Source organism: Spermophilus citellus, assembly GCF_964194105.1.
Source record: "Spermophilus citellus genome assembly, chromosome: 4".
NCBI lineage: Eukaryota > Metazoa > Chordata > Mammalia > Rodentia > Sciuridae > Spermophilus > Spermophilus citellus.
In genome coordinates, this window is record NC_138185.1 from 125098130 (window position 1) to 125118654 (window position 20525).

Below are 20525 nucleotides of genomic sequence, written 5' to 3' on the forward strand. Positions count from 1 at the left end.
GCAGGGTTTGCTTCGAAGAGGGCTTGCTCACCTGGCTGTTGCCTGGGGTTTCAGTTCTTTGCCATAGGGGATTCTCCCTAGAGTGTCCTTATAACGTGGTCATTGGTTCTTCCCTGGAGTGAGAGAGTCAAGAAAGAGAGGGCTAAGCTGGAAGCTACAGGGCCTCTCATAGCCTACCGATCAAGTCATGCACCATCACTTTCACTTCATTCTATTTGTTAGAAGTGAGCCATTAAGTCCAGCCTGCATTCAAGGCAAGGGGAATGAGGTCACATATTTTAAAAGAGTGTCAGAGAATTTGTAGGCATTTTTAGATGCTTACAGGTATTTCTCCCTTTTTTGTACAGTTATGTGCTTTAGAGAAAGCTGAACATATTCTCAGCAGGTGAATCCTCACTGATTGAAATCAGTGGCTCTCAAAGTACATTGGTATCAACTGGGAGTTGAGTATGCAATTATCTGAGTCTTACTCCAGGTTTACTAAATAAGAAACAGGGGTGTAGGGCTCTGTGCCCTTCTAACATGCTTTCCTGGTAATTGTAGAACACGCTCACATTTGAGAACCACCAGTCTCAAATTGAATTGGCGATTCCATTACCTTTGCTTGTTTGGAACTCAGTTCTAGGCAATGAGCTATGAGTGAATATTCACTGGGGTTTTCTGGGAGATTATTCATTGCTATAAAAGCAGAATTACCATAGATGATCAGCTATGTGATACTGAAGTGGCTTTAAGCTGTCTTGTTACCAGCCTGAAGTTGAAGGCATCAGAGCCAAAGTATAAGAAGTTTGGTGACTTGGAGGAATCTGTATGGAAGCCACTCTGCACTGTGGACTTGTGATTAGGTGAGCTATTAAATTCTCTTATTGTTCATGCCAGTTTGAGGCAGTTTTCTGTTATTTGAAAATGACATCCTAACAACCCAAGTGAGTCCTTGGAACCGAAGTGTTTAGCTCAGTGGTGTCCATGTCTGTCAGCATGTCTGTGAGATTTGATGATAAACTTGTGCTAACTCCTAGAAATTCATTCTGCTTTCAGTAGGCTACCATGGAGATGTGACTTGGGAATTTTTCAATAGGTAATTCTAAGATGCAGGCGGTGCTGAGAACTGTTGATGAATAAAACCAATGCCTTGTTCTCAAAGCATTGAAAACAGTTTTTCCCCCACCTCTGATATCATTCTCCTAGAATGAGAACTATATAAAGTACAAGAAGCAGATGGGCAGTATCCTGGGAAGTGGGATAAAGCTTACCTTTTTCTTATACAGTTGATACTAAAATAGCATTTGTTAGGCCAACATGACTACTTCTCTATATCTATAAATGAATTCCTTCTAATTAACTTTCTGATATTTCTAGTTTCTTCTCAGTCTGAAGGTTCTGTGTGGGGCACACCTGTGAACATCACTTCCTACTAGTTTCTTGAGGGACTCACTTTTGTAGCTCTTTCTTTGCTTACACTGAGATGGTGAGGTGATTCCAGCACCATTTTCTCTAACACCATTGAGATATGATTCATTTATGTGTAGGTTTCAATTTTTGTTTTTTTCTGTCTCCTTCCTACTGACACTTCTCATTGTATAATTTCAGCTGAAGTAACCCAGAAGACATGTATCATGATTTTTATTATAATCTTGGGCATCAATGATAACCTAAGAATCCATTGTTAGGGGAATAGAAAAACAATGGGGTGGATGCACTCCAAGGAATACCTTGTTATAGTTAGAAGCAATGGGTTAGAAGTGCATTCAACTAAATAGTTAGAAGTTAAAGCACTGTTAGGTGAAAAACATAATAGGGAAAAGTTTGCAGCATGATGTTAATTTTGCAAATTAGAGCACATTGACCTCAAGATAGCATGAGTCCCTTTTTCAAAGGATTCAGTTGGTGTGTGTGACAACATGAATATACATTTGAATAAAAAGCATATACATATGAGTATATACGAGTGTATGTGTATATCTACACACAAACATGAACATGATCTATCCCTTGCCTTAAAAAGCCCTCTAAAAACTTGAAATACACTGTGGGATTTGAATATGCATAATAGAGTCTGAGAATTGCATGTTATGTAACTTTAGGGTTAAGTTGAAGCTTAAACTAAAGGCTATTTAAACAGGAAATTCTCAGCATGACCATTTATGTATGTTTACAATTACACAAGGGCCCAACCCAGGGTCAAAGAGGAGTCAAAAATCCTGCCAGTTTTCCACTTGTTTTATGGAAAAGTTTTCTAATTTACAAAAGGGCACATATGGACTCATGGGGTCCCACCTTGTGACTTTCATTTTGGGAGCTTAGTGATTCTTGATTAGAGAATGTAAGCTCCAGGAGGGTTGAAACTGTTTTTTCTTCTCCCTCTGCCTCAGTACTTAGCACAGTGATGGGTCATATGGCTAATCCCTCAAACATTTGTTGGAAGAATGAATTAGAAATGTTGGGCACAATATTTGAGTGAATTGAAGTTTCTGGTAGAACATTAAGTGGTATATTACTGAATCTTGTCAGAGGAAGTCTTTCCTCACAAATACACATATGAATCAAACTTGTGTTTGGTAGTTTTTTTTTTTTTAGAAGAGAGAATTTTTTAATATTTATTTTTTAGTTTTCGGCAGACACAACATCTTTATTTGTATGTGGTGCTGAGGATCGAACCCAGGGCCGCGCGCATGCCAGGCGAGCACGCTACCGCTTGAGCCACATCTCCAGCCCATTGTGTTTGGTAGTTTAACAAAAACGCCTTAATACAATTTCATCTTAGTATGGTAGGCCGAATACTCTAGTGGTCAATAGTTTGGGACTTGGACATGGAGGGGCAATTTGAGAACAAGTACAGGACCATCTTCATCTCTACCTCCTGGGAGCTCCTTAGAGTTTTTTGGGTTCTCACCCAGATACACTGAATCAAACTCAGCAGGTGGGTTTATACAGTCTGTGACTTAAACACTATAAGAGATTTTGATTCAATTCTCCCAGATTCCTTAGCTTGGGCCATGTATGTTCTAGTACTCATTCCCTTCGCCTTTTCCTCTCCTTTGGTTCCCATGCTTTTATCTCTCTCTCTCTCTCTCTCTCTCTCTCTCTCTCTATTATTCTAATTAGTATATGTGACTGTAGAATGCATTTTGATTCATCATACATAAATGGACTATAGCTTCTCATTCTTCTGGTTGTACATGATGTAGAGTTATAGTGGTCGTATAATCATATATGCACATAGGGTTATAATGTCCAATTCATTCTACTATCCTTCTTACCCCCATAGTCCCCCACTCTTTCACTTCCCTCTGTTAAATCCAAAGTACCTGTATTATTTCCTAGTCCTCCCCTGCTTATTGTGAATTAGCATCCACATATCAGAGAACACATTTGACCTTTGGTTATTTGGGACTGGCTTATTTCGTTTAGTGTGATGTTCTCCAGTTCCATACATTTACTGGCAAATTCCATAATTTCATTCTTCTTTAAGGCTGAGTAATATTCCATTGTGTATATATACCACAATTTCTTTATTCACTCATCTGTTAAAAGGCAGCTAGGTTGGTTTCATAGTTTAGCTATTGTGAATTGAGCTATAAACATTTATTCAGTTGCTTCACTGTAATATGTTGATTTTAAGTCCTTTGGGTATTAACCTAAGAGTGGGATAACTGGGTCAAATGATGATTCCATTCCATTCCAAGTTTTCTGAGGAATCTCCATACTGCTTTCCAGTGTGGTTGCACCAATTTGCAGTCCCAATAACAGTGTATGAGTGTACCTTTTCCCCTCACGTCCTTTCTGACATTTATTGTTGCTTGTATTCTTGATAATTGCCATTCTAACTGGAGTGAGATGGAATGTCAGTATAGTTTGGATTTTCATTTCTCTAATTGCTAGAGATGTTGAACATTTGCTCATACATATTTCTTCTTCTGTGAAGTGTCTTTACCACATGCACTTCAGATAGAGCATGCTTTTATTTAAACATCTGCTTGGGGACTGATGTATTCTAACTGTATTGTTCCATTTGAAGATATGTAGAGATAAAGCCTTCTACTGTAATTTTTAGTTGGTCTTGGATTTCGGGTAGCCAGATTAGATGTGCTGTTCAGTTTGCTTTTCAGAGTAGCATATATGTGGCCTAGAGACTTAAATAGGAATTTTAGAAGAAGGTGAAACAAAACTAGTAAATATATTGTCATGTTCATTAGTTCTTTTATTCCATGATTTTAATGTTCAAGTTGGCTGTGTGTGTTGCTTTTAAAACACACAAAATATGAGTTACATAGAAGAAGTTACATACAAATGATGTATTGGTATGAAAATTATGGTACAAGGAAAAATCAGTTATTTGAAAAAATAAGTAAATAATTAAACAGTAATAGTAAATGAGTTGTGAAATGTGTGCCAAGGGAGACACTTTGGAAATAGTCTTGTTTAGGGAAGGTCATGGTACTAAATTGATCTTTTTTTTTTTTTTAAGTTAAGGAACATTAAGTTTCAAGTTAATTTGTTTTGACTAATGAAAGCAGTGACTACCCATTAACATGATGTACAACGAAAATCACCTCTCACTGCCACAAACCACAAACTTCTCTGAAGTGAAAATTTGTTTTTTTATGGATGTTCATGTATGCCTCTTAGTGTTGCTTATATTCCACACTGACTGTTGTGTAGCCCCACCTAAGTCCTTGAATAGTCAGTATTGGCTTTGGAAACCAGCTGCTAACATTGAATAAGTCAGTTTTATTAACTGGTGTGCTATCATCGTTGGCCAAAATAGGCCTCTTCTATTATTTTTCCTTTTATATCTTTCCCCAACCCTCTCTTCCACTCTTAGGGAACCATTCTAGTGTGTTTTATGTATACTGTCTTTTTTTTGTAACATTTATATCTTGTACACATTTATTTCAAAACATTATGCAAAAATTTGCATAGGAAAGTAGAGAAGATTATGAGAAATTTTCTCACACTTACTACTAACCTCAATAGTAATCAACTCATGGCCCAAGTTATTTTGTCTATAATTTATTTCAATTTCCTGCTCACCTTTACACAGATTATTTTGAAGCAACTTTCAGATATCTTATTCACCAACTTTAGAGCATTTTGCTTGTTTCATGGCTTAATACAAAAAAAATTGGTGATCTACCTGTGGTGTGGGTGAATCTAGCCCATTACTTCTAACTGCCACATGGTTCCTATGGCTGTTTTACATGTTGTACATCCACTTGCCTCGGAGATGGGGGTGGGATGCCTGGCTTGCCTTCATCTCTATCCTGCCAAAACCAGAACTGCAATAGACATCTTTATATACACCCCCTGATGGACTCGTGTGAAAATTTCTTAGGCATGTATGCTCAGGTGCAGAATTTTGAAGTCAGATTATATTCCTGCTTTATTGAGTTCTGCCAAGTTGCTGTGGGCATTCTAGAGGGCATCCTATATACTCGGCACAAATACCTGATGTTACCCAGATATTTTCTTCCCAGTTTATTAGACCTAGAACAATATTGCACTGTTGTATTCATGCACATTTTCTGATTACTAACAAATATGACCATATTTTCATGTTTATTAGCTTTTGGGTTCACTCTTTAAATTGTTGATAAACTCTGCTCATTTCTGTAAATTATTGATATCCTTTGCCATTGGGGCTTCTTGGTGATTTATAGGAAGATTATTATTTCATGTTATAAGATTTTTGGATATTGCTAATATCTTCTTTAAATTCATCATCTGTTTAACTCTTTCCAAAGTGCTTTTTGGTATAGAAATTCTTAATTTTGTTACAAATTCATAGTGTTTTTTTTTCCCCATTATGGTTTATGTTCCCATTTTAAGAAATTCTTCTTCCCTTGTGCCTTTCATAATTTATTTTATTGACTTCATGGTTTACCTCTCATGGTTAAGTCTACTGTTTGGAGCCCACCCTCTGCATCTGGAATTAAATAGGAACCTTTATTTATTTTTTTGTTTTTTTAAAATTCAGTGAGGCAGTTTCCACAGCTTTATCTAAATAACCATCCTTTCAACATTGATTTCTGGTGTTGTTTTTATTATACATGAAGTTCCCATTTGTAAATGAGCCCATCTCTGAGCTCTCCACTCTCTTCCATTAGTTCTTTTGTCTGCTTTGATGCTAGTTTTAGTGTATCTTTGTGGTATCATTTTCTTAGTTTCTTTTTGAGGCTGTTTGTTATTCATGTATCTTTATTTTCACATACATTTTATAGTAAATGAATTGATTATATTAGGGTTACATTAAATTCACTTCTCTGAGGATGATAGTATTTCATAATGATTCTTTTCCTCTCACCTGAGATATACTCCATTTATTTATATTAATCATTTTCTGCATTCTTTATCTGGATTAAAGTTTACTCCACCGAGGACTTATTTCTTTAGCTAAAGCCTAGGTACTTTGTTTTCATGGATATGGAAGATGGTTATTTTAAGAACATTTTCTAGATGATTGTTGCAATTTAGAGAAATTCTATTTATTTATTTTTGGCAACAGGGATTGAACAGTGTGGGTGGTAGCTTAACCACTGAGTGACATCCCCTGCCCTTTTTATATTTTATTTAGAGACAGGGCTTCGCTCAGTTGCTTAGGGCCTTGCTAAGTTGCTGAGGCTGGCTTTGAACTTGCAATCCTCCAGCCTCAGCCTCCTGAGCCACTGGGATTACAGGCATGTGCAACCATGCCTGGCTCTTTTTTATTATTTTTAATAAATAGAAATTGTGTTTTTATAGCACACAATATGATTTGATACACACACACACACACACACACACTGTGGTATGGCTAAATAAAGCTAGTTAACTTATGTAATAGTATATATCTTTATTTTTGTGGTGAGAACACTTAAAACTACTCTTAGCAATTTCAAGTATGTAATCCATGGTAATTAACTGCAATCACATGTTGTCCAACAAATTTCTTGAACTCATTCTTCCTAACAGAAGTTTGGTGTCCTTTGCCAACATTTCCTTCTCCTTATTACCCCAAAATCCATACTTGTATTTATTCAGCTTTTGCCATAATAGATTCAAAATATTCTGATTCATACAATGTCACCTATTTCTATTTTTTTTTTTCAATACTGGGGATTGAACCCATGGCCTCCCACATGTTAGGCAAGTACTCTACCACTGAGCTATGCCACTCCCTCCTTTAAAAACCTCTAAAATTATACTGTCATGTGTAACTAATTAAAACAAATAAAAATACCCCAAAACCTCTAAAATTTGATAAGAATACTCAACACAAGATGTACCCTATTGAAAAAATTCTAAGTGCCCAAGGTAGTATTGTTAATTTTAGGTTCAATGTTATACAGAAAATCTCTAGAACTTGTTATACTTTTAGAACAGTACCTTTTCATTTTTCCTTTCCCTAAACCCCTGGGAAATCACTGTTTCATTGTCTCTTTGAGTTTGAATCTTTTCGATACCTCATAAATGATATCATGCAGTATTCTTTTCTGACTGGCTTATGTCACTTAGCATATGTTCATCCATGCTGTCACATATAGCATAGCTTCCTTTTCAATATGGAATATTCCATTGTATATGTGATGGTTAATCGGATATGTCAATTTGACTGGTTTAAGGGATACCCAGACAGATGAGTATGTCTGTGAGAGTGTTTCCTGAAAAGATTAGCATTTGAATCGGTACCTAAATTTAGTAGATCTGCCCTCATCAAAGCCAACAAGAATTATCTGTTAAAGACCTAGATAGAACAAGAGGAGGAGGAAAGGCCGAATCTCTTGAGTTGGGATATTCATCTTTTCCAGCTCTCACATGTTGGAACTGTTGATTCAGGGTCCTTCAGATTCTGGGTCTTGTTTTACTGCTGTGCTCCCTTTTCACACCTCAATTCTCAGGACTTCAGATTCAGACTGAATTATAGCATCATCTTTCCTGGTTCTTTTGTACAGAGAGTTATTATGGGATTTTTTTGGCCTCCATAATCGACTCAGCCAAATATCATAATAAATCACCTGTTAGATTTTTTAAAATTTTTTTTTAATTTTTTTTTATTTTATTGTTGGTTGTTCAAAACATTACATAGTTCTTTATATACCATATTTCACTGATTGATTCAAGTGGGTTATAAACTCCCATTTTTACCCCGTATACAGATTGCTGTGTCACATCAGTTACATTACCATTGATCTACAAATTGCCTTTCTAGTGACTGATTTATTCTGCTGTCTGTCCCATTCTCCACTATCCCCCCTCCCCTCCCCTCCCCTCCCCTCTCTCCACCCCCTCTACTATAAATCGTTTCTTCCACTTATATAATTTTCTCCTACCCCTCCTTTCCTCTTATATGTAATTGTGTATAACCCTGAGGCTCACCTTCCAGTTCCATGCAATCTCCCTTCTCTCTCCCTTTCCCTCCCGCCTATCATCCCTGTTTAATGTTAATCTTCTTCTCAAACTCTTCCTCTCTACCCTGTCCTTGGTTACTCCCTTTATATCAAAGGAGACATTTGGCATTTGTTTTTTAAGGATTGGCTAGCTTCACTTAGCATAATCTGCTCTAATGCCATCCATTTCCTTCCAAATTCTATGATTTTGTCATTTCTTATTGCAGAGTAATACTCCATTGTGTATAAATGCCACATTTTTTAATCCATCTATTGAAGGGCTTCTAGGTTGGTTCCACAATCTTGCTATCGTGAATTGTGCTGCTATGAACATCGATGTAGCAGTGTCCCTGTAGCATGCTCTTGTTAGGTCTTTAGGGAATAGACCGAAAAGGGGAATAGCTGGGTCAAATGGTGGTTCCATTCCCAGCTTTCTAAGAAATCTCCATACTGCTTTCCAAATTGGCTGAACCATTTTGCAGTCCCACCAACAATGAACAAGTGTACCCATTTCCCCGCATCCTCGCCAGCACTTGTTGTCTTTGGACTTCTTAATGGCTGCCAATCTTACTGGAGTGAGATGGTATCTTAGGGTGGTTTTGATTTGCATTTCTCTGACTGCTAGCGATGGTGAGCATTTTTTCATGTACTTGTTGATTGATTGTATGTCCTCCTTTGAGAAGTGTCTGTTCAGGTCCTTGGCCCATTTGTTGATTGGGTTATTTGTTATTATCTAATTTTTTGAGTTCTTTGTATACTCTGGATATTAGGGCTCTATCTGAAGTGTGTGGAGTAAAGATTTGTTCCCAGGATGTAGGCTCCCTGTTTATCTCTCTTATTGTTTCTTTTGCTGAGAAAAAACTTTTTAGTTTGAGTAAGTCCCATTTGTTGATTCTAGTTGTTAACTCTTGCGCTATGGGTGTCCTATTGAGGAATTTGGAGCCCAACCCCACAGTATGTAGATCATAGCCGACTTTTTCTTCTATCAGACGCCGTGTCTCTGATTTAATATCGAGCTCCTTGATCCATTTTGAGTTAACTTTTGTGCATGGCGAGAGAAAGGGATTCAGTTTCATTTTGATGCAAATGGATTTCCAGTTTTCCCAACACCATTTGTTGAAGATGCTATCCTTCCTCCATTGCATGCTTTTAGCCCCTTTATCAAATATAAGATAGTTGTAGTTTTGCGGATTGGTTACTGTGTCTTCTATTCTGTACCATTGGTCCACTCGCCTGTTTTGGTACCAGTACCATGCTGTTTTTGTTACTATTGCTCTGTAGTATAGTTTGAAGTCTGGTATCGCTATACCGCCTGATTCACACTTCCTGCTTAGCATTGTTTTTGCTATTCTGGGTCTTTTATTATTCCATATGAATTTCCTGATTGTTTTATCTATTTCTACAAGAAATGCTGTTGGGATTTTGATTGGGATAGCATTGAACTTACAGAGAACTTTTGGTAATATCGCCATTTTGATGATGTTAGTTCTGCCTATCCATGAACAGGGTATATTTTTCCATCTTCTGAGGTCTTCTTCTATATCTCTCTTTAGGGTTCTGTAGTTTTCATTGTATAGGTCTTTCACCTCTTTTGTTAGGTTGATTCCCAAGTATTTTATTTTTTGGGGGGATATTGTGAATGGAGTTGTTGTCCTCATTTCCATTTCAGAGGATTTGTCGCTGATATACAGGAATGCATTTGATTTATGCGTGTTGATTTTATATCCTGCCACTTTGCTGAATTCATTTATTAACTCTAATAGTTTCTTTGTAGACCCTTTTGGGTCTGTTAGGTATAGAATCATATCGTCTGCAAATAGTGATAATTTAAGTTCTTCCTTTCCTATTTTTATGCCTTTAATTTCTTTCATCTGTCTAATTGCTCTGGCCAGTGTTTCGAGGACTATGTTGAACAGAAGTGGTTAGAGAGGGCATCCCTGTCTTGTACCAGATCTTAGAGGGAATGCCTTCAATTTTTCTCCATTCAGAATGATGCTGGCCTGTGGCTTATCATAGATTGCTTTTACAATGTTGAGGTATGATCCTGTTATCCCTAATTTTCTAGAGTTTTGAACATAAAGGGATGCTGTACTTTGTTGAATGCTTTTTCTGCATCTATCGAGATGATCATATGGTTCTTATTTTTAAGTCTATTGATGTGGTGAATAACATTTATTGATTTCCGTATATTGAACCAGCCTTGCATCCCAGGGATGAATCCTACTTGATCATGGTGTATAATTTTTTTGATATGATTTTGAATCCGATTCGCCAGAATTTTATTGAGGATTTTTGCATCTAGGTTCATTAGAGATATTGGTCTATAGTTTTCTTTCTTTGAAGTGTCTCTGTCTGGTTTAGGTATCAGGGTGATGTTGGCCTCGTAGAATGTCTTTGGAAGTTCTCCCTCTTTTTCTATTTCCTGAAATAGCTTGAAAAGTATTGGTGTTAGTTCCTCTTTAAAGGTTTTGTAAAACTCTGCTGTATACCCGTCCGGTCCTGGGCTTTTCTTAGTTGGTAGTCTTTTGATGGTTTCTTCTATTTCCTCTATTGTTATTGGTCTGTTTAGGCTGTCTATATCTTCCTGACTCAATCTGGGCAGATCGTATGACTTAAGAAATTTATCAATGCCTTCACTATCTTCTATTTTATTGGAGTATAAGGATTCAAAGTAATTTCTGATTATCTTCTGTATTTCTGAAGTGTCTGTTGTGATATTGCCTTTTTCATCCTGTATGCTAGTAATTTGGGTTCTCTCTCTTCTTCTCTTCATTAGCATGGCTAAGGGTCTGCCGATTTTATTTATTTTTTCAAAGAACCAACTTTTGGTTTTGTCAATTTTTTCAATTGTTTCTTTTGTTTCGATTTCATTAATTTCAGCTCTGATTTTAATTATTTCTTGCCTTCTACTTCTTTTGCTGTTGTTTTGCTCTTCTTTTTCTAGGATTTTGAGATGATATATGAGATCGTTTATTTGTTGGTTTTTTCTTTTTTTAAGGAATGCGCTCCAAGCAATGAATTTTCCTCTTAAAACTGCTTTCAATGTGTCCCATAGATTCCGATATGTTGTGTCTGTGATTTCATTTAACTCTAAGAAGTTTTTAATTTCCTCCTTAATGTCTTCTATAACCCATTGATCATTCAGTAACCTATTGTTCATTCTCCAAGTGATGCATGATTTTTCCTTCCTTCTTTTATCGTTGATTTTCAGTTTCATTCCATTATGATCAGATAAGATGCATGGTATTATTTCTACTCCTTTATATTGTCTAAGAGTTGCCCTGTGACATAATATATGATCTATTTTTGTGAAGGATCCATGTGCTGCTGAGAAAAAAGTGTAACTACTTGATGTTGGGTGGTATATTCTATATATGTCGATTAAGTCTAGGTTGTTAATTGTGTTGTTGAGTTCTATAGTTTCCTTATTTAACTTTTGTTTGGAAGATCTGTCCAGTGGTGAGAGAGGTGTGTTGAAGTTTCCCATGATTATTGTATGGTGGTCTATTAGACTCTTGTACTTGAGAAGAGTTTGCTTGATGAACGTAGCTGCACCATTGTTTGGGGCATATATATTTATGATTGTTATGTCTTGTTGGTGTATGGTTCCCTTGAGCAGTATGCAGTGTCTCTCTTTATCCTTTTTGATTAACTTTGGCTTGAAATCTATTTTGTTCGATATGAGTATGGACACTCCTGCTTGTTTCCGCATTCCATATGAGTGGAATGATTTTTCCCAACCTTTCACCTTCAGTCTATGTATATCTTTTCCTATCAAATGCGTCTCCTGTAGGCAGCATATTGTTGGATCTTGTTTTGTAATCCATTCGACTAGCCTGTGTCTCTTAATTGGTGAGTTTAAGCCATTAACATTTAGGGTTATTATTGAGATTTGGTTTGTTCCTCCAGTCATATTTGTTTATTTATGTTACTAAACCTGATTAGTTTTCCTCTTTGATTACTTTCCCCCCTTTACTGTCCTACCTCCCACTGATGTTTTTCAATGTTATTTTCAGTTTCCTCTTCCTGTAATGTTTTGCCAAGGATTTTTTGAAGAGATGGTTTTCTGGCTGCGAATTCTTTTAACTTTTGTTTATCGTGAAAGGTTTTAATTTCATCTTCCATCCTGAAGCTTAATTTCGCCAGATACACGATTCTTGGTTGGAACCCATTTTCTTTCAGTGTTTGAAAAATGTTATTCCAGGATCTTCTAGCTTTCAGAGTCTGTGTTGAGAGATCAGCTGTTATCCTGATTGGTTTGCCCCTAAATGTAATCTGCTTTCTTTCTCTTGTAGCTTTTAAAATTCTCTCCTTATTCTTTATGTTGTGCATCTTCATTATAATGTGTCTAGGTGTGGATCTCTTATGATTTTGCACTTTTGGCGTCCTGTAGGCTTCTAGGATATGGGATTCTGTTTCATTCTTCAAGTCTGGGAAGTTTTCTCGTATTATTTCATTGAATAGATTGTTTATTCCTTTGGTTTGGAGCTCTGTGCCTTCCTGTATCCCAATGACTCTTAAGTTTGGTCTTTTAATGTTATCCCATATTTCTTGAATGTTCTGTTCATGGTTTCTTAGCAGTCTTGCTGAGCTGTCTATGTTCTTTTCAAGTTGAAATACTTTGTCTTCATTGTCTGATGTTCTATCTTCTAAGTGATCTATTCTGGTGGTAGTATTGTCAATTGAGGTTTTAAGTTGGTTTATTGCTTCCTGCATTTCTAGGATTTCTATTTGTTTGTTTTTGATTACCTCTATCTCCCTGTGAAATTGATCTTTTACTTCCTGGATTTGTTTCTGTAGTTCCTTGTCAATGTGATCTTTCATTGTCTGATTTTGCTGTCTCATGTCTTCTTTGAGACTCCAGATCATCTGAAGCATGTATATCCTGAACTCTTTATCTGACATTCCATCTGTTGCAGCTATTACCTCTTCTAGAGTTGAGTTGACCTGCATTGCTTGTGGACCTTTCTTTCCTTGTCTTTTCATATTGCTTGTGTTTCTTTCTGCTTGGTGAAACTGTTGTGTTTTTGAAATTTTCCCCCTGTTTATTTATATTGCTCTTGTATAGTTGGGATATCTCTCTTGTAGGGCGGGTAGTGGCTGTGCTCCTCCTCTAATTAGAGTGATCTATCTACCACACTGGTTGGTCGTAGGTCTGCCCACCCTGCGGGCACGGGTGGCTGCTCTACTCTGCCCCCACTCCAATTGTGGTGACGTTCCTACCACGTCCTCGGATCGTTGGTCCTGATCCGGATGTGGGCGGCAGCTCTGCTCCGCCCCTACTCCAATTGGTGTGACGTGTCTACCACTCTAGTTGGCCTCTAAGCCTGTTCCGCCGGTGGGTCTCAGATCTGCCTACCTTGCGGGCTTGGGCGGCAGTTCTGCTCAGCCTCCACTCCCAGTGGGGGTACCTAACTGCCTCTCCAATGGGTCGCTGGGCCTTTTCCGGACACTGGCGGTGGCTCTGTTCAACCCCCACTCCAACCAGTGTGATGTGACTGCCTCGATGCTACTCGTCCACCACACTGGCCGGCTGCCGAGCCTGTCCTGCCAGTGGGACGCAGGTCTGCCTACCTTGCAGGATCAGACGGCGGCTCTTCACGGCCTCCACTCCAAGTGGGGTGACTTGGCTACCCTGCCGTCGGGTCGCTGGTCCTGTTCCAGGTGTGGGCGGCTACTCTCCTCGGCCCCAGCTGCAGTTGGGGTGTCGTGATACCACACCGGCGGGTCCCTTAGCCTGCTCTGGGCGCAGGTGGCAGCTCCACTCTGCCCCCCAGGCCCCCGCAGCACCCAGCAGGACCCGAACCAAGAAGTAGTCCCTGTAGGATCCCCAACCCTGAGCCAGAGCAGCTTCGGGAGTCAGGAGCCGGCCTCTCCGGTCCCCGCCACGTTCTCCTAGGAGCAGGCTCCACAGAGCAACCGCCGCGGGTTCTCCAACCCCAGGCCAAAGCAGCCCCGGGAGCCCAAGCCTGGCCGCACCAGACTCTCCCTGCTCGGTGCCCAAGCCTGGCCGCACCAGACTCTCCCTGCTCGGTGCACGCTCCGCTGGGAGCAGAGTCAAAGACTCAGTTTCCGTGGGCTCCCCAGCCCCGGGCCAAAACTGTTCCGGGAGTCAGAGTCCCGCTGCCCCTCGTCGCAAGTTTCACTTGTAGCTGGCCTCAGCTCGCGGTCCCCGCAGGTTCCCCGGCCCTGGGCTCAAGCAGCTACGGGATACAGAACCCAGCCTCTCCGATCCCTGCCACACTCTGCCTGGAGCAGGCTCCACAGAGGTACCCCAGCCTCAGGCCCCAGCAGCCCCAGGAGCCCGAGCCTGGCCGCTCCAACCTCTCCCAGCTCAGTGTACGCTCCGCCAGGGGCAGGGTCAAAGACGCAGTCCCCGCGGGCCCCCTAGCCCCGGGCCAAAACTGTTCCGGGAGTCTGAGCCATGCCACCCCTCAGCGCACAATCCACTTGTAACTGGCCTCAGCCCGGAGTCCCCGAAGGATCCCCCGCCCTGGGCCAAAGCAACCCGGGGACCTAGAATCTGGCCGCTCAAAGTCCGGCGCCCGCCTTGCCAGGGGTGAGCCCTGAAGAGTATTCTCCTCAGGATCTCCAGTCCCAAGCCTGAGCGATCTGTCTGGGAGACGCAGGCAAATACCAGCCTGGAATCACCTGTTCCGTAGTTGAATGAGCTGAGATCAGTAGAAAACAGGGATGATTGCATCAGCTCTCCAAGATGGCGGCTGCTGACCTCCTCCGTGTTCCAACCGGTGTCGGGACTCGAACTGGACCGGTTCTCTCCTCCGTCTCAAAGCCGGAACTCAGCACTCAGCGCGGCCAGTGCGCCGCTGGCAGGAGCCTCCAGAATCCGCTTCGCTGTAATCCCGCTCTGGTACCTCGCCGCTAACTAGCGCCGCGCCCCAGACTCCATCCGCGGGGTGGTCCGCCGACCAGGTACTGCTACCCTCCATGCGGAGAAATCGCCCGCGACCAAGCCCCTGCAGCTGAATCCCGCGCGCTGGAAATCTGTCCTCTAGATTCTGGAGCACCTCAATTTCACTGGAAATTCCCACCAAGGTAGCCTTCAGCCGTTTTACCTCGTCTTTCTCCGGCACAGTGACGCGGCGCACTGGGGTGCTGCTCTCCCATCGCCGCCATCTTCTCTGATCCCTCTTAGATTTTTGTATATATAATTTCAATTATGTTTCATTGGAAAACTCATATATATATATATATATATATATATATATATATATATATATAAATTTATCACATTTTCTTTATGCATTCATCTGTCAGTGAACAATTATTTTCTCTATCTCAGTGATTGTGAATAATGCCACAGTGAACGGGAATGTGCACAGTGCTTTGAGATCCTGATTTCAATTCTTTTGGATATATACCCAGAAGTTCAGTTGATAGATCATATAATAGTAATATTTTTAATTTTTTGAGGAATGTACATACCATTTTCATGGTGGCTGTACCATTTTACACTTCTAACAATAGTTCCAGTTTCTCCACTTCCTGGACAATACTGTTCTCTCTTTCTCTGGTATTAGCATACTGAGGTTATAATTTATGTCTTGTGGTTTTGAGTGACATTTCTGATTAGTGATGTTGGACATCCTTCCCATACCCATTGGCCATTTGAATATCTTCTGAAAAATGTTTAATTTCTTTGTTTATTTTTATTTGATGGTGATGGGGCTTGAACCCAGGGCCTTGTATGTGCTAAGCACATATTTTACCACAGTGATGAAGGGTATTGAAATGTAACATATCCATTTTGGGGTTTTAGAAGAGTAATAAGCGATAAACAAATGCTTAAGGATGGCTGGCTTATTCCCTTTCTTCAGGAGGAGATAATTACTTACCTCAAGAGAGTGTTATGGTTTTATATTGTCCATAATGTCCCCTGTGACCTGATTGTGATGTCTAGTTATGTTCTGGCCACTTTGCCAAGTTTTACATGGATTATTTTTATTATTTACTATTGAGTTGTGTGAGTTCTTTATATCTTGGGTATTAATTTCCATAAGATATGTGATTTACAAATACTTTTTCTTTCTCTTTTTCAGTGCTAGGGATTGAGCCCAGGGCCTCACACATGCTAGGCACATGCTTGACCACTGAGCTCCTCCCCCAGCTTTACAAATATTCGCCTTATGTTTAAGTCTCTAATATATTTTACATTGTGTGTGTGTGTGTGTGTGTGTGTGTGTGTGTATTCTGTAAGATAAGAGTCCAGTTTTATTTTTTTACATGTAAATGGCCAGTTTTCCCAGCATAATTTGTTCAGCAGACTATCCTTTTCCATATGTATTCTTGGCCCTCTTATTGAAGATAAGTTCTCTATATAGGTGAGTTTACTGCTGGGCTCTTTGTTTGGTTCCATTGATCATATGTATGTTTTTATGCCAGTACTTTAATCTTTTAATTGCTGTAGCTTTGGAGTATATTTTGAAATTAGAAAGATTTATGCCTCCATTTGGCTTTGTACAAGATTTGTTCTTGGTGGTTTGGGATCTTTTGTGGTTTCAAACGAATTTGAGAATTTTTTCTATTTCTCTTGAAAAACTTTCACTGGAATTTCCATAGGGATTGCATCAAACCTATAGATAACTTTGAGTAATGTGGCATCTTAACAATCTTGCTTCGGGTAGTTTCTTCCCCATTACCTTAACATATGTAACAGGCATATTAAAATAAATTATCAGTTCAGTTTTATTTCAGGTTAAGCATTACTAATCTGAGAATCTGAAATCCAAAATTCTTAAAAACTTTCTGAGCAAGCTTATAATGCCCTGCCGCAGTCTAGCCGGGCACAGAATCACGAGCCACTCAAGCAGGGACAAAACTTTATTTTTGAAAATGGCGCCAATGTCCGTACTCGCCCGGCAAGCAAAACGGTCCACCCCCCGCCGATCGCGTCTACTGGAACCGGAGCCCCGGACCTCCCCCGGAATTCCCTCCTACTATCCTTCCCCAACCAATGGGAACTCTCCAGGAGTCCCGTAACATGAGTCCCGTAGCAGGCCAAGGTGAACAGCAGGAGTCCAATTTCCATATGAATGTAAATCTTAACATAATCATATCATCTCAATGGCTAGCTGGCATCACCTTACAACCAAAAAGTGCCATGCATCATATTATTTGTTTGTGGCTCCTAGCAATGCCCAAGTAGAATATTCCACACTATGAAACCTTGTTTCAAGCATAAAATTAAAAATATTCTATAATCCTACCTCTAGTTTGTGTCTAAAGTATATATGAAACAAAAATGAATTTGGGTCTCATCATATCCTTATGTGTATGAAACCATTCTAAAATCTGAAAAAAATTGAAATCCAAAACACACTCCAAGCATTTCAGGTAAGGGATAGTCAACCTGTATTATTTGGTTTCTTTAATTTTTAAAGTTATCCTCTTCAGCTGTATTGTTATTTGCATTTATTTCACTAATCATGTTCCCCTGCAGGTACCTATTTTCCTAGGTAAGTATTATTGAGGAAGGGCCAAAGTCCAAGTTCTATTCTGCATTCCTTCCCATGAATTTCCCCCTGTGGTTCTGGGGATAGAACCCAGGGCCTTGCACATACTAGGCAAATGCTCTACCACTGAGTCATACCCCCAGCCTTCTTCCTGTGAGCTTAAAAGAGACTGGAAGAAGGGGTCAGAGTCAAAGTACTTAAGCCAGTGTTTGCTTCTACCACCCTTCTGTGCAAAGGTTGGTAAGGCTTTTGCTTAGAGACAGTGATGCAGGGTATTGAAATGTGACATACACATTTTGGGGTCTTAGACAAGTAATAAGCAATGAACAAATGCTTAAGGAAGGCTGGCTTATTCCCTTTATTCAGGAGGAGATAATTAATTACCCCAAGAGAGTATTTTGATTTTATATTGTCCATAGTGTCCCCTGTGACCTGATTATGATGTCTAGTAATAATTTTTCCAGTGCACTGTCAGGAGAGGGACAAGGAGAACTTGATTCCAACTTATCCTCCCACTTCCACCCTCATTTTGACACTCATCCTGCAGATAATTTTATCCTGTGGGTGCATAGCCATGTGAGAGGGGGAAAAAAAAAGAGTGAAGTTGATGTCAGTCCAAGAGTAATAATCTGTTTCATGATTCCAATAGTGAGAAATTCAGGGTGACTATGAGATAAGCTTAAAGAAGGAATTTGTTTTCTTTGGGAAATACAATATCAATCATGGGACTTAAGCATAATTTCTGTTTTTGTGGATAAAAACTCAGGAACAATATATTCAGCAAATACTGCAGAATCTGATTATAATGTTCTGACTCAAAACACATTTTTTGGGTGATATGAGATTTGGTGGAATTGATTTTTGAGAGGGATTCATGAATGCAAAAGAGAACTGTCAGGGATGCTAAATCTAGGGGGACATTGAGGAGTTAGCACAGAAAATTGTAGGCTTGGGGGAGCAGTGTGTGGGAGCCTAAGAGCAGTGTGCAGCATACACACAGACTAACCAAATGTGGTGAGTGTGGCTGGGTAAGAAACAACATTGGGGAGTGAAACTGAAGTTGAATTAGGATGTGCTTATTGTAACAAGCTAGAGATTGGCGCTTTATTGTAAAGATAAGAGTTTGGCTGATATTGATTAAAACATATAATAGAAAAGTGGAATTTATTAGGTTAGTATATATGGGTAATATACCTTGTAAATGGCTTGGACTTAAAACAGCATATAAATAATCGTCTTAATTTTTTTCTATAGGTAGTTATGTTTTTAGCAGGTAGGTGTGTTCCAAATATTACACACCGTGTGTTCATACTACAATTATCAGATTCATATTTAGATATTTTTATTCGGCAACTCTAGTAGTAGAATATATGAAGTGAATGGAATCGGTTAAACCTGATCCAGTTAGAAAGCATGTCTTTATCAGTAAGATGCCAGAGAGGGTTGTTTGAAGTGATGGCCCTTGATACTTTGGACTACAGAAGAGGGAGGGTCTGGCTTAGAGTTTGGAAAAAAAATTTGTGCAGAAGACGGTGATCAGACCGGGGTGTAAGGGGAGGTAGAAGCCAGTGGGTAAGTGTTCTCCCATTTCTTCCTCAGAGCAGCTGGTCTTGAGATACATTCTGTGAGTCTCACAGGGTGGAGCAGCCAGTCCCTCAGTGGTAGCCAGTTCTGCATGTCCTTGTCCTCTGCTTTTACTGTTTGTTGCCTGAGGATATTCGCAAATAAAGTGCTCACACATAAGATAAGGTGAAATGAGGGGCAAAGACTCTCTTCAAATAGACCAATGGACCACAACGTAATATGGTAGGAATAAATTCAAATGTTTAACCAGTAATATGTATAAGTAGAGTGAATTCATATTAAAGAGATACATGGTTAGACTAGGTTAAAACAAATCCCTATTCTGTCTAGGAGGGATAAGATACACCAGCTATAGACCAATAAATCTATGGTAGCAATATATCAGACAAAAAGTGGGCTTAAGGATATACAGGATTCGTATAATCCTAAACTTGGGAGAACCCCGTAGCTCTACATATTAAATTTAAAAGAAGGTACACCCAATGAGACTGTGATCACCATCATCGTCAATTGGGTTGAGATGACATCAAAATGAACATGGCTTTATGTGGCTCTAACTGAATCTCATTCCTTAAGGCCAACAAGGAAGAGTGAGATCATCTGAAGTTTCAGGTAGAGAGGGCAGGTATCAATTGTCAAATGTTGAGGAGCATTCAAAATAGGATAAGTGCTTAAAAATGAATAAAAATAAATTATTACAGACACTTGTAAAATTTATTCATTTATTTATTTTTGTGAATTACTGAGGATTGAGCCCAGGTGCTTACACATGTTACGCAAGTACTCTGGCCTCAGCTCTTTCATATGGTTTTAAAGAGCAAAACTCTAAGAGTAGAAAAGGCTGGGTGTGGCGACAAACTCCTGTAATCCCAATGACTCAAAGTGCTGAAGCAGGAAGATCTCAAGTTTAGAGTCATCTTCAGGAACTTAGCAAGACCCTCAGCAACTTAGTGAAACTCTGTCTCCAAAAAAAAAAAAAAAAAAAAAAAAAAGAGTGGGGATATAGATCAGTAGAAAAGTGCCCCTGGGTTTAATCCCTAGCACTCCCTCCATAAAAAAAAAAAAAAAAATAAAAATTAAAGAGTAAATGGAAACACTGGCA